The sequence below is a fragment of the Tachyglossus aculeatus genome, chromosome 6 (genome assembly GCF_015852505.1).
Source record: "Tachyglossus aculeatus isolate mTacAcu1 chromosome 6, mTacAcu1.pri, whole genome shotgun sequence".
NCBI classification, from domain to species: Eukaryota; Metazoa; Chordata; class Mammalia; order Monotremata; family Tachyglossidae; genus Tachyglossus; species Tachyglossus aculeatus.
In genome coordinates, this window is record NC_052071.1 from 12,180,160 (window position 1) to 12,194,947 (window position 14,788).

Here is a 14,788-nt window from a genome sequence, read left to right on the forward strand (position 1 = left end):
CAGAGTGTGTGGGCTGGATTGTAGTAGGAGAAAAGAGAAGTGAGGTAGGAGGGGCCAAGGGGATTGACTGCTTTAAAGACAATGGTGAGGAGTTTTTGTTGGATGCAGAGGTGGATGGGCAACGACTGGAGTTTTTTGAGGAGTGGGGAAACATGTCCTGAACATTTTTGTTCAAGATATATTCCTGTGGATGTATCACCCTAATAGAAGTCCCTCTTCCTTCCTCTTTTTTTAAAAATGGTATTTGTTAAGCACTTACTATGTGCCAGGCACTGTTCTAAGCGCTGGAAATATATGCAAGGTAATCAGGTTGGACACAGTCCGTGTCCCACGTGGGGCTCACAGTCGTCATTCCCATTTTACAGAGGAAGTAACTGAGGCCCAGAGAAGTGAAGTGACTTGCCCAAGGTCACACAGTAGACAAGTGGCAGAGCTGGGACTAGAGCACCTAGTACAGTGCTCTGCACACAGTAAGCGCTCAATAAATATGATTGAATGAATGAATGAACCCAGGTCCTTCTAATTCCCAGGCCCGGGGTCTATCCTCTAGGCCACACTGCTCCTCCTTTTCTTCTGGGAGGCTCCCACCCACACCCCCACTCCGGCTCAGAACTCAAAGCTTCTTGTGCCCAGTCTCGCCATTCCTTTCCTCATCGCCGGGGCAACCACTGAGGTGCCCCCAGAGCCCGCCACCCAGGCCTAGGGCAGGTCAGCAGGGTGTAGTGGCTAGAGCCCGGCTGGGAGTCAGAACGTCACCGTCTCTAATTACGACTGCTGTGTGTCCTTGGGCAATTCATTTCACTTTTCCGGACCTCAGTTACCTCATCTGTAAAATGGGGATTGAGACTGGGAGCCCTATGTGGGACAGGGACTGTGTCCAACCCGATTTGCTTCTATCAACCCCAGGGCCTAGTACAGTGCCTGGCAAATAGTAAATAGTTAACAAAGACCACAGTTATTATTACTATTATTATTATTAGGTCACCGGAAGCCTGGTCGAACAGCAGGAGGAGGCCGGGGGATAGGGTTTAATGGACTGCTGTCAGGCAGCAGAAGGCGAGGAACAAGAGGGTCATTCTCTTTCCCTGTTGGCAGACTTTGGGGAGGGAGGGTGGGGGCATGAACAGGGGCACCGGACTCCTGCCAGCTGGGCCTGGGGCCAGAGGGCCAAATGACAGGGGAGTGGGGGTAGAGTCACAGGCACCGATGAAAAGGCCTCTGAGCAGGGGCCAGGCCGGTCAAGCACGGCTCTGAAAAGCTCTGGCCAAGGGAGAAAGAGGAAGGAATCTATATATTCCTGTACAGGAATGTACAGGAAACTGTACATATGTATATATGTTTGTACATATTTATTACTCTATTTATTTATTTATTTTATTTGTACATATTTATTCTATTTATTTTATTTTGTTAATATGTTCTGTTTTGTTCACTGTCTCCCCCTCCTAGACTGTGAGCCCACTGTTGGGTAGGGACCGTATCTATAGGTTGCCAACTTGTACTTCCCAAGCACTTAGTACAGTGTTCTGCACACAGTAAGCGCTCAATAAATACGACAATGAATGAATGAATGAAAGGAAGGAAGGCAAGGTGGCATGGGGCAGCAGAGATGGGCAGGCGGTCGCGGGGGCTTGGCCACCTCTCGCTGGACTTGCTGTGGCCCCCTCCAAACGGGGCCATGGAGAGAACAGGGGGTGGGGGGCCCCAAGGACGGAAGCCAGGGAAGTCCAGAGCGGTGAAGCGGCCGACTGTCACCAGCCTGACACGGGCGTGCCACTGGGTCAGAGAAGCAGCATGGTGGAGTGGTTTGAGCAGCAAGGACTTGGGAGTATGAAGGGCCTGGGTTCTAATCCCAGCTCTGTCACTTGCCTTCTCTGTGACCTTGGGCAAGTCACTTCACTTCTCTGGGCCTCAGTTCCTTCATCTGTAAAATGGGACTGTGGAACGTGAGGGGCTGTGCCCAATCCAATTTGCTTGTATGCAACCCAGCACTTAGTACAATGCCAGGCACGTAGTAAGTGCTTAACGAATACCATAATTATTGGTGGGGAGCTCTGTCCTCAGCCCTACCAGGAAGGGCTGAGGGAGGAGAGGACAAGTGGTCTTTGCCTTTGAGGGGTTGATGGTCTGACCGGGAAACACCTCCCGCCCTTCAATCACCGCACCCCCAACCCCCAACAGTACTTGAATGGTGGAAAGGGGCAGAGCAGAGGATATAGAAAACTCAGTTCCTGCTCTCAGGAGATGGACATTCTGACAGAGGCAAAATGGACATCGGACACATAAAGAACACTGCCAAAAACCCAAGTGTTATTACAGAAGCAGTCTGTTCTCTGCTAAATCAGGGGCTGAAGAACCCCACATTAGGGAAAACCCGTGCCGTAGGGTGTACCCCATTGAGCAGTCCAAGGTCTCTCTGTTGGGGAAAGTCATGACAGAAAGTCTCCTGACTCGGTGAAGATCCCAGCTCTGGCCAGACCGTGTGCCCTTGGATAAGTCCCTTGACCCGACTGAGCCTAAGTTGCTCCTGATTTACAATTTCAGTCATCCTGTAACGTCTCCATCTCTAAGACTGTGAGCCCCACGTGGGACAGGGGCTGGGTCCAACCTGATTTGCACGCATCCAACCCAGCACTTAGAACAGTGTCCGGCACACAGTAAGCTCTTAACAAATAACGCAATTATTATTGTTATTAATAATGGCATTTATTAAGCACTTACTATGTGCAAAGCACTGTTCTAAGCGTTGGTGAGGTTACAAGGTGATCTGGTTGTTCCCCGTGGGGCTCACAGTCAATCCCCATTTTACAGATGAGGTAAATATTATTATTACTATTATTATTATTATTATTATCCCTACAGAACATCGAGAGTTAACTGCTAGCTCCCGAGAGCCTTAGGAGAGAAGGCCAGTTCGGGGGATCAAGAATAGGCAGGGAAGGTGGAGATGAAAGCGGGCCAGGACTGGAGGAGGCTCGGCTTGCAGGCCAGTAATGTGCCAAATGCAGCAGAGGTTGCCACGGCGACGGAATAAAAAAACGTGGCCGTCCTCGGCTGAGGCTGCTTGTCTTCAGGCACTCCTCTCAGGGCACGATAGGGAATGGAAGGCGTGACTGAGGGGAAGGAAGGCAGTGTGGCCTAGGGGATGGAGCACCAGCCTGGGAGTCCGAAGGATCTGGGTCCTAATTCCGGCCTCCACCACTTGTCTGCTGTGTGACCTTGGGCAGAACAGTTCTCTTCTCTGGGCCTCAGTTCCTTCGTCTGTAAAATGGGATTAAAACCGTAAGCCCCATGAAGGATGTGGATTGTGTTCAATCTCACAACCTTGTACCTATCCCAGTGCTTAGGACAGTTAGATGTCACCCCGCTCCTCAAAAATCTCCAGTGGTTGCCATCCACCTCCAGACCCAAACAAAAACTCCTCACCATTTAGCTTTAAAGCACTCCACCACCTTGCCCCCTCCAACCTCACCTTGCTACGCTCGTTCTACAACCCAGCCTGCTCACTTTGCTCCTCTAATGCTAACCTTCTCACTGTGCCTCGATCTCACCTGCCTCACCGCCATCCCCTCGCCCACATCCTGCCTCTGACTTGGAAGGCTCTCCCTCCTTAAATAAGACAATGACTCTCCCCCGCTTCCAAACCTTACTGAAAGCACATCCCCTCCAAGAGGGCTTCCCAGACTAAGTCCCCCTTTCCTCATCTCCCACTCCTTTCTGCGTCACCCTGACTTGCTCCCTTCATTCTCCCCCACAACCAGCCCCACAGTACTTATGTACAAATCTGCAATTTATTTGTTTGTATTGATGTTTGTCTCTTCTGTCCTAGACTGTAAACTCAATGTGGGCAGGGAATGTGTCTGTTTACTGTTGCAGTGTACTCTCCGAAGCGCTTAGTGCTCTGCACACAGTAAGTGCTCAATAAATACAATTGAATGAATGGATGAATTAATGAATGGCACATACTAAGCACTTAACTTATAGAATGAAGAAAAAAAGGCAGCTAATCCCCATCCCCGCAACCCAGACACACCCTCTGTCCATAGAGTAACCAGTCCACAGAGTGCACATCACAGCCACCGGTTGCCCCTCTAGTCCCACTAGGACTTTCTCCCGCGGTCAGTCGTCTGGGGCCTGGGGTCACTGGAGGGGCCATCAGAGGCCCCACTTCTTCCCCTAAATTCTCTCTTTCATCCTTTCATTCTTTCATTCAGTCAGTCGTATTTATTGATCACTTAGTGTGTGCAGAGCACTGTACTAAGCGCTTGGGAAAGTAAAATACAACAATAAGCAGTGACATTTCCGGCCCACGATGAGCTCACAGTCTAGAGTCGGGGCGACAGACATCAATCTGGTTAAATAAAATTGCAGATATGTACATAAGAGCTTTGGGTGATGGGCGTGTGGAAGGGCAAAGGGATAAAGAACATGACAGATATGTTCATAAATGCTATGGGGCTGGGAGGGGGGAAGAGCAGTCAGGGAGACGCAGAAGCGGGTAGGAGATGAGGAAAAGCGGGGCTTAGTCTGGGAAGGCCTCTTGGAGGAGATCTCGGGGGGCTCCACTCGTTCTGGGGGGAACCCCAGACCATAGACCGGATGCCCGTTGTGGGCGGGGAACGTGTCTGGTTCTATCGCCCTCTCCCAAGCATTTAGTACAGCGCTCTGCATGCGGTAAGCGCTCAATAAATGCAACTGGATGAACGCGTGATCGGCAGGATTTATTGGGGGCTGACTATGGCCCGAGCGCTGTACTAAGTGCTTGGGAGAGTCACGTTCCCTGCCTATGACGAGCTGATAGGAGAGGGGAGGATGGGTGTTGATAGAAATAAAAAAACTGACAGTGTAGTGAGTGCCATGGGATACGACTGAATGAGTCAGGGACCTGGGTTCCAATCCAGGCTCCATGAGGCAAGTCTCCGTGTTTTGTTTTGTTGTCTGTCTCCCCCTTCTAGACTGTGAGCCCGTTGTCAGGTAGGGACCGTCTCTATATGTTGCCGACTTGTACTTCCCAAGCGCTTAGTACAGTGCTGTGCACACAGTAAGCGCTCAATAAATACAATTGAATTAATTAATTAATTAATTAAGGCTTTGAAGCAGGAGCGAGTGGTTATCTGTCAAATTAGAGAAGGGAGGGCATTCTAGGCTGGAGACAGACGTGGGCCAGGGGTTGGCAGTGAGACAGGCGAAATGGAGGCCCAGTGAGAAGGTTAGCACTAGTGAAGTGTGCGGGTTGTGCTGTAGAAGGAGAGAAGCGAGGTGAGGTAGGAGGGGGCAAGGTGAAGGACATCTCTGAATGGACATCCAGACATCTCTGAAGAGATCTCCCCCCTGCTTTCAAAATATACCTCCTCCACCTCTGCCTCTGCCACCATCCCTCCTCACCTTCACACATACGTGCCACTTCTCTCAGCATTCCCTCATCTCCCCTTCCCTGAAATAGCCGCCTCCAGACCCCACCACAGAATGTGGCTGACGCCTCATCTCCTCCTTCCCAGCACTTCGAATGGATGACGTCGTCACCTGCTGCTTCCAATTCCTCTGCTGGGTGGCCCTGGGCAAATCACTAACCTCTCTGGGCCGCAGCAAAATGAGGAGACTAAATACCTCCTCTTCCTACCTCGCGGGGATGTTGTGAGGCTAGAACGAGATCGGTGATGCCAAAGTTTTTTTGAAATCTAGGACACGCTATGCAAATGGAAGGGGTCCAAATTATCTCTGGCTAAGCTCCAGCCTGCCCTCTCTGTTTCAGCTCAGCTGGCTCCTTGCCACGCTTCAAAGCCAAGACGCCCTTCTCCGATTCTGAGCCCTTATTTTAGCTGTCCCTTTTATAGATCCCGCTGATCACAAAATCTCACTCCTCCTTGAAATCCCCGTTCGAGACCCACTTCCTCCCGGGAGCTTTCCCTGACTAATCCCACCCTGTCTTCTGTCCAGCAATCCACTTCATCGGCTGACGAATAGCAGCACCTTCTCTGGGCCCAGGATATATGACTCCAAGTCAGGGAGCATTGTACTAAGCACTTGGGAGAGCACAACAGAGTTGGTAGGCGTGATCCCTCGGTCAGTCAATCATATTTATTGAGCCTTTACTCTGTGCTTAGCACTGTACTAAATGCTTGGGAGGGTACACTATAACCATAAACAGACACATCCTCTGCCCACAATGAGCTTACGGCCTGGGGGGAGACAGACATTAATATAAGTAAATTACAGATATCTCTACCTCCAGGAGCTAACAATTTAGCAAGGGAGGCAGACAGCACAATAATTTACAGTTAGGAGGCAAGAGAGCTGGATAAGTACAGAGTTAGTGCTTAAACTGTAGAGTATGAAAGTGGGTAAGTACTTGAGGTGCTACCTATAACTGCAGAATGAGTGTAGATGTGCTTAAGTGGAACTCCTGAAATAAAATGTCTGTCTCATTCTCCCTCTAAGACGGGGAGATCCATTAGATGAGCAACTGTATTTGTGATCTAACACAGCCCCTCAGCACCCTGTTGGGGCCGAGAAAATATCTGTTGATGAAAGTAAAGATGATGATGATGATGCAGATGTCTAAATTGTGTGGGGAAAGAGAGGAAATGAGAAAAGGCTCTTCAGGAGGTCAGAAGAAAGCATGAACGGTGAGCAGAGTCAAGTATGACGATCCCAGAAACACGTTAAATATTTGAAAATCTACCACAACAGGTGCCCCAACTACCAGTTGGTGGATGAATCTATCAATCGTATTTATTGAGCTCTCACTGTGTGCAGGGCACTGTACTAAACACTTGGGAGAGGTCAGCGTTGGCAGACTCTGCCCACAAAGAGCTTACAGTCTAGAGGGATGAAGAAACAAATCCAGATGATGAGTCAAAAAGAGGGTGTGTGTACGTGTTTCTCTCCAGCTCCTGTGAGTGCAACGGAGAAGCCAGACTGTCACGTGTCAGAGGGAAATGAAATGCTAAAAGGTTTTCCTATCACAGTAAAGCACTTTGGGGAAAATCAACCAATTTTCTGGGCTCTTCACAGCCAGCCACAGTGCAACCACCTTGGGCACAGCCTCTGTGCTGAAGGCACTTGACAATCTCTCACCCTACTGTCCCCACCTTTACACTGCCCCCTCCACCGTGGAGCCTGGCGTGACCCACTGTTAACCCCCACTTACCCTCGGGTCTCCCAGGGCTGTGACAAGCAGTGCAGAACAAGGGCCTGGGAATCAGAAGGACCTGGGTTCTAATTCCGGCTCTGCTACTTGTCTACTGTGAGACCTTGGTGAAGTCACCTCACTTCTCTGGGCTTCAGTTGCCTCATCTGTAAATGGGGATTGAGACTGGGAGTCCCATGTGGGACAGGGACTGTGTTGAACCCCATTTGCTTGTATCCATCCCAGCACTTAGTACAGTGTCTGGCACATAGTAAGTGCTCAACAAATACCATTATTATTATTATTATTATTATTATTATTATTATTATTATTATTATTATTGGGCAGGGTCCAGGATATATGACTCCAAGTCAGGGAGCATGTCTTCCAACTCTAATGAATTGAGAAGCAGCATGGCCCAGTGGATAGAGCACAGGTCTGGGCGTCAGAAGGACCTAGGTTCTAATCCTGACTCTGCCACTTGTCTACTCTGTGACCTTGGGCAACTCACTTCACTTCTCTGTGTCTCAGTTCCCTCACTGATTCATTCATTCAATCGTATTTATTGGGCGCTTACTGTGTGCAAAGCACTGTAATAAGCGCTTGGGAAGTACACGTTGGCGACATATAGAGATGGTCCCTACCCAACAACGGGCTCACAGTCATCTGTAAAATGGGGATTAAGACTGTGAGCCCCACATGGGACAGGGACTTTGTCCAACCTAACAACCTTGAATCTACCTCAGCACTTAGTATAGTGCCTGGCACATAGTAAGTGCTTAACAAATACCGTTAAAAAAATTGGGCTCTCCCAAATATTTACTACAATACAGCACACAGTAATTACTCAATAAATACCACTGATGCATTGCCTGATTGGCCTCCTGGCCCCTACTTCTCCAACTCAGTGCAAATTTCCATCCAACTGTGCTTCACCCCCTCTGACTCTGGCCAATCTCAGTAACTTCTGGGAAAGCGGTCTTCCTCCATGCTTTCTGATCACACTACCCTCTCCACAGAAGACTCTGATCAAGAAGCCAAATTCCTTGTGTAACTGTTGCACTCGCCTGCTCCCAATCCTGTTGGCACCCTCTGTTTTAGCCAAAGCTATGATGTTACCCTCAATCCATACTTCCTCCCTCTCAGCCACGGGACAGACATTCCCTCACCCCTCTCCTCTCCCCCTTTCCAACTCCATGACCTACTCCGTCAATTAGGGCAACCTCTACATTACTGGTTTCTGCTTCTGGAATCTTTCTGGCCATCTTAATTTTTTGTTTTGTTCTTTTCCTCTGTCACTTGACCTTTTTGTATGTATGTTACTAGGCCTGTTTCTCTCCCCTCATCCTCATTAAACTCTGGCAGGGCAAGGATGGTGTCTGCAACTTGTCTTTTGTCCTGAGAAGCAGCGTGTTCTAGTGGAGAGAGCCCGAGCCTGAGAGTCAGAGGAACCTTGGGGTCTAATCTTGGCTCTGTCACCTGCCTGCTGTGGGAACTTGGACAAGTCACTTCACTTCTCTGGGCCTCAGTTTCCCCATCTGTAAAATGGCAATCGCATAGGCTCAAAATATCATGTCACTTTTTCTCAGTGCCTCTGTTCTCCCTTCTGCCTTGGACTGTAAGCCCCATGTGGGACAGAGACAGGGTCCAACCCATTTTTTTAATGGTATCTGTTAAGTACTTACTATGTGCCAAGCACTGTGCTAAGCACTGGGGTGGATACAAGTTGCTCAGGTGGGGCATAGTCCATGCCCCACATGGGGCTCACACTCTTAATCCCCATTTTACAGATGATGTAACTGAGGCACAGAGAAGTGAAATGACTTTCCCAAGGTCACCCAGTAGGCAAGTGGCAGAGCCTGGATTAGAACCCAGGTCCCTCAGGCTCCCAGTCCCGTGCTCTATTCATTAGGCCATGCTGCTTCTCGGAATTATCTCACATGTACCCCAAGGCTTGGAATGTAGTAAGCACTTATATACCACACATAATTATTCCTTTAACTTCATCCAGTGCTTAGCACGACTTCCCACACACTCACTAAATACTGATGAGTGAGTGATGGCCCTACCACCCTGGAATGGCCACCCTTTCACCAACAGCTGCTGTCCACCCCGCTGCTCTTTCTCCAAGTCTCTCCCAAATCAACCCACCCTATTCCTGAAAGTGCTTCCGGTCTGCTCATCCCAAGATCTCTTTAGGAGCCCAACATCGTGTCCAGAAATACCCAGATCACCGAAGCCTCCATGTATTTTCTGGCCTGAATCATCCAGGTGATTGGTCAGTGGAGGCCTAGTCTGGCCCTTTCTCAGACCTAGTGGATAGAGCACAGGCCTAAGAGTCAGAAGGAGCTGGGTTCTAATCCCAGCTCTGCCACTCGTCTGCTGTGTGACCTTGGGGAAGTCACTTCACTTCTCTGGGCCTCTGTTGCCTCATCTGTCAAATAGGGATTAAGACGGTGAGCCCCATGTGGGAGAGGGACTGTGTCCAATCCAATTTACTTGTATCCACATTCACACTTAGTACAGTGCTTGGTATATAGTAATCGCTTAACAAATGCCACAATTAAGGCAAGAAAATTAGCTTGGGTCTGGTACCAGGCCGTAGTTGATCCTGTCCTCTTGGCCAGCCACGGTGAGCGAATTTCCCCAACCTCTTCCATGTCCTTCTTAGTTTGGCAAGGCAGAGGAGGAGGAGGAGAAGGAGAGGAAGGGGAGACCGGAAGCGACACTGTGAGGGAATTACCCTGAAGGGGAGCATGGCAAGAAACTCACCCCAGGGCTCCTCGGAGCGATCCCGCCATCAACCCCTCCTCTTGGCAGCAGAGTAGGATGGGGCATGCAGGAAGCCAGGGGTTCAAAGGTCAGGAACCTTAAGAACAGCCCCCACACACTGAAGGAAACTAGTCACACGAACCGTGTGGAAGAAACCACTGGAAATGTGTCTGTCCTCAGCTACACCTGGCAAAAACAGCCTCACCTAGTGGAAAGAGCCCAGACTTGGGAGTCAGAGAACCTGGGTTCCAATCCCAGTTCTGCTACTTGCCTTCTGTGTGACCGTGGGCCCTTCTCTGGGCCTCAGTTTCCTCATCCACAGAATGGAGAGTCAAAGCCTGCTCTCCCTCCTACTTGAACTGTGAGCCCTATAAGGGATAAGGACTGGGTCCAATCTGATTATCGTGTATCTACCCCAGTGCTTAGCATAGTGCTTGGCACACAGTAAGTGTTTACCAACTGCCATTACCATTATTACAGCCGCACACCCCAAAAGCTCACAACTAGGGCTTCATTCTCTATTCCTCTTGATCTTTTACCCCCCTAATTCAGTCCACCTCAAAATCCTGCAGGTTTTTTCACCTCGTATATCCTTCCTCTCCAACCAAATAGTCACCACCCCAATTTAAGTTCTTATCATCTGTCGTTTACATTTGCACTGGCCTCCTCACAGTTCTCCCTGCCTCCAGCCTCTCCCCACTGCTGCCCAAACTATTTTCTTAAAACACACTTCAGCATTCATCTTCCCAAGCCTCACAAACCTCCAATGTTACCCTCCTCCCTCCGGATGAAGTAGAAACTATTTCCCACTGTCCCCTAGTCTCTCCACTACTTATCTCAGTCAATCAATCAATCAATTGGATTTCTATCTCCTTCTCATAGGCCCGCTCTCTTTTCCCACTCTACCCCAGCTTCACGCCTCAATCTCTGCTTTCCCTCCTTCCACCCCTTACCCACACTCCGCTCCCGCTTCTCCTTCTCCTTTCAAATTCACAGATTGCTGATGATAATCTCCCTCCTCACATCCCTCCCTCCTCACATTCACCAAACCAGCACACTTCCCCCCTTCAAAGCCCTACTGAAAGCTCACCTCCTCTGGGAGGCCTTCCCAGACTGAGCCCCCCTTTTCCTCTGCTCCTCCTCCCCTCCCCATTGGCTCCTACTCCCTCCCTCTGCTCTACCCCCCGGCCCCACAGCACTTGTGTGTATATGTACATATTTATTATTCTATTTATTTTTATTAATGATGTTTATACATCTATAATTCTATTTATTTATATTGACACTATTGATGCCTGTGTACTTGTTTTGTTTTGTTGTCTGTCTCCCCCCTCTAGACTGTGAGCCTGTTGTTGGGTAAGGATTGCTCTATTAGTTGCTGAATTGTACTTTCCAAGTGCCTAGTACAGTGCTCTGCACACAGTAAGTGCTCAATAAATTTGACAGAATGAATTAATAATAATAATAATTATGGTGTTTGTTAAGCGCTTACTATGTGCCAGTCACTGTTCTAAGCACTGGGGTGGACACAAGCAAATTGGGTTGAACACAATCCCTGTCCCACATGGGGCTCATAGTCTCAACCCCCATTTTACAGATGAGGGAACTGAGGTACAGAGGAGTGAAGTGATTCGCCCAAGGTCACACAGTAGACAAGTGGCAGAGCCGGGATTAGAACCCAGGGCCTTCTAGCTTCCAGGTCCACGTTCTATCCACAAAGCCATGCTGCTTCTCATGATCGAATGACACATAAGCCTCAGGACTAAGAACCTGTATGGGGAGAAGGAAGCAGCGTAGCTCAGTGGAAAGAGCCTGGGCTTGGGAGTCAGAGGACACGGGTTCTAATCCCAGCTCCACCACTTGTCAGCTGTGTGACTTTGGGCAAGTCACTTCACTTCTCTCTGCCTCAATTACCTCATCTGTAAAATGGGGATTAAGACTGTGAGCCCCATGTGGGACAACCTTGATTACGTTGTATCCCCCCAGGGCTTGGCACATAGTAAGCGCTTAACAAATACCCACATTAGAGAGCAGCGTGACTCAGTGGAAAGAGCATGGGCTTGGGAGTCAGAGGTCATGGGTTCTAATCCCGGCTCCCCTACATGCCTGCTGTGTGACCTTGGGCAAATCACTTAACTTCTCTGAGCCTCAGTTCCCTCATCTGTAAAATGGGGATTAAGACTGTGAGCCCCACGTGGGACATCATGATCACCTTGTATCCCCCCAGCACTTAGAACAGTGCTTTGCACATAGTAAGTGCTTAGCAAATGCTATTATTATTATTATTATTATTATTATTATTATTATTATTATTATTATCGTTGTTCTTATTACAGGGAAAGTGGTTTGCTGCTTCCCAGGCCTTCTGACTAACCCCACCTCCCCTAAACTTACAGGTGACCATCCCCAACTAATTACACTTCCCCAGGTCACTTCATCCCATCACCATTAACCTTTATATGGACATTAACCTATATATATACATATAGGTTATATATATATATATATGCCACTTATTTATTCCCTAGTTCTCCTTTTTTAAAAAAATGATATTTGTTAAATGAAAGGCTGTATGATCTAGTGAACTGAGTCAGGCCTGGGCATCAGATGGACCTGGGTTCTAATCCCAGCTCTACTTCTTGTCTGCTCTTTGACCCTGGGCAATTCACTTTACTTCTCTGTGCCTCACTTATCTTGTCTTATGCTGTTGAGTCGTTTCCAACCCGTAGCGACACCAAGGACAAATCTCTCCCAGAACACCCCGCTTTCCATCTGCAGTCATTCTGGTAGTGTATCCAGAGAGTTTTCTTCAAAAAAATCTGGGAGTGGTTTACCATTGCCGCCTTCTACACAGTAAACTCGAGTCTCCGCCCTCGACTCTCTTCCATGCTGCTGCTGCTCAGCATGGATGAGTTTTGACTTGTAGAAGATACCTCATGTTTAAAATAGGGATTAAGACTGTGAGCCCCATGTGAGACAGGGACTGTGTTCAAACCTGATTAACTTGCATCTACCCAGTGCTTAGTACAGTGCCTGGAACATAGTAAGCACTTAACAAATATCATAAAAAAGTGTTTAGTATGTTCCAGGCACTATACTCAGTGCTGGGATAGATACAAATCAATCACTCAATGGTATGAGTGCTTACTGCATGCACAGCACTGTACTAAGCACTTGGGAGAGAATAGTATAACAGATACATCCCTGACCACAAAGACCTTTCAGTCTAGAGGGGAAGACAGATATTACTGTAAATAAATAAATTATGGATACGCACATAAGTGCTGTGGGGCTGGGAGCGGGGGATAAATAAAGGGAGCAAGTCAAACTAATCCGGTTGGATGCAGTCTGACTCCCACACGGACTTCTCCATCTTAATCTCCATTTTGCAAATGAGATAACTGAGGGACAGAGAAGTGACTTGCCCAAGGTCACACAACAGACAGGCATCAAAGCTAGGATTGGAACCCAGGTCCTTTGACTCCTAGGCCCTTGCTCATTCCACAAGGCTATGCTGCTTTTTCCCGTTCCTATCGTATGTATACAAATTATGTCCTCTTTATCTCCTCTGTTATAACCTACTCTCCTTGTGAGCCCACTGTTGGGTAGGGACCATCTCTATATGTTGCCAACTTGTATTTCCCAAGCGCTAAGTACAGTGCTCTGCACACAGTAAGCGCTCAATAAATACGATTGATTGATTGATTGATTGAGGTCAGGGACTGTGTATTTTACTTTCAGTTCAGGGTACTCTGAAAGGCCCTCAATAAAATTACTATTGAATGAATGGACCTCCAAGAGTCCCCCATACCCCTTATGTCCATATCTTTAACTTCTGTTGCTTTCCACACCTGCGATTTATTTTTTTGTCTGTCTCCTCCTCTAGATTTTAAATTCAAGCACAGTTATGCCTACTATATTGTCCTCTCCCGGCTACTTAGTACAGCCTCAGCAAAGAGTAAGCACTCAACCAATACGATAGATGGAAGGAAGGAAGGAAGGAAGAACGGGCAATGATAAAGCAGGGGAGGATAGTTAAATTCATTATGGCTGCCTTGGGACCAGGGAGAACAGAAGCAGAAGGATAAGAACTATGCAAAATGGTAGGTCGGGGGGGAGTGGTTGGGGAGGGATGGAGGAAAGAGAGTTAATTCACTGAGCTCCCATTGTTTGTAGCACCAGGGAAAGTGCAACATAAGTAAAAGGAGCCATCTTCACTGCCCTCTTTCTGTGGTCTTCTTTTTCTCATTGCTTTTCTTCTCCCACTCCCCTTAACGCTAGACTTCATTCCCCAGGCAATAGGCTTGACTTTGGGTGGCAATAATTTGGCCAAAAAGTGGGGCAGTTAACATGAGTAAATATGGTACGGAGTTGCCGCAGTGAACTGGAAAAGGGAAGTTGGCATCTCCAACTGCAGGTTCTATTAGCTGGCCAGCCACTCTCTGCCAGAGCTCTTGGTCTGGGCTCCAATCCTGGCTTTGCCACCTGTCTGCTAGATGACTTTGGGCGAGTCTCTTACCTTCTACCAATCTCCAGAGGCTCTCTTTGCATTTATAAGTGGGGCAGAGTCAAGACGGACAATCCCAAAAGACCATCCTCCCCGCCCCTTCTCATTCCCTGGGTAATTTCTGGGTAACCAGCAGGGGGTTACTTCAACTCTATGGGCCTCAGTTTCCCCATCTGTACAACAGGGGAGGACCCCGCGGTCTTCCCTGCCCGGGGTCTTTGAGAGGAAATCATTGCCTGCCAAGCACTCTGCAATGCAGAAAGGACCATCTGAGTGTTTGCCCATTGTTCTGATGGAGAATTGTCTGAGGAATCTCTCTCTGAGCAGAAACAGGGGACATGACTGAAGGTCAGACTGGCCAGGGAATAAGTGAACTTTGG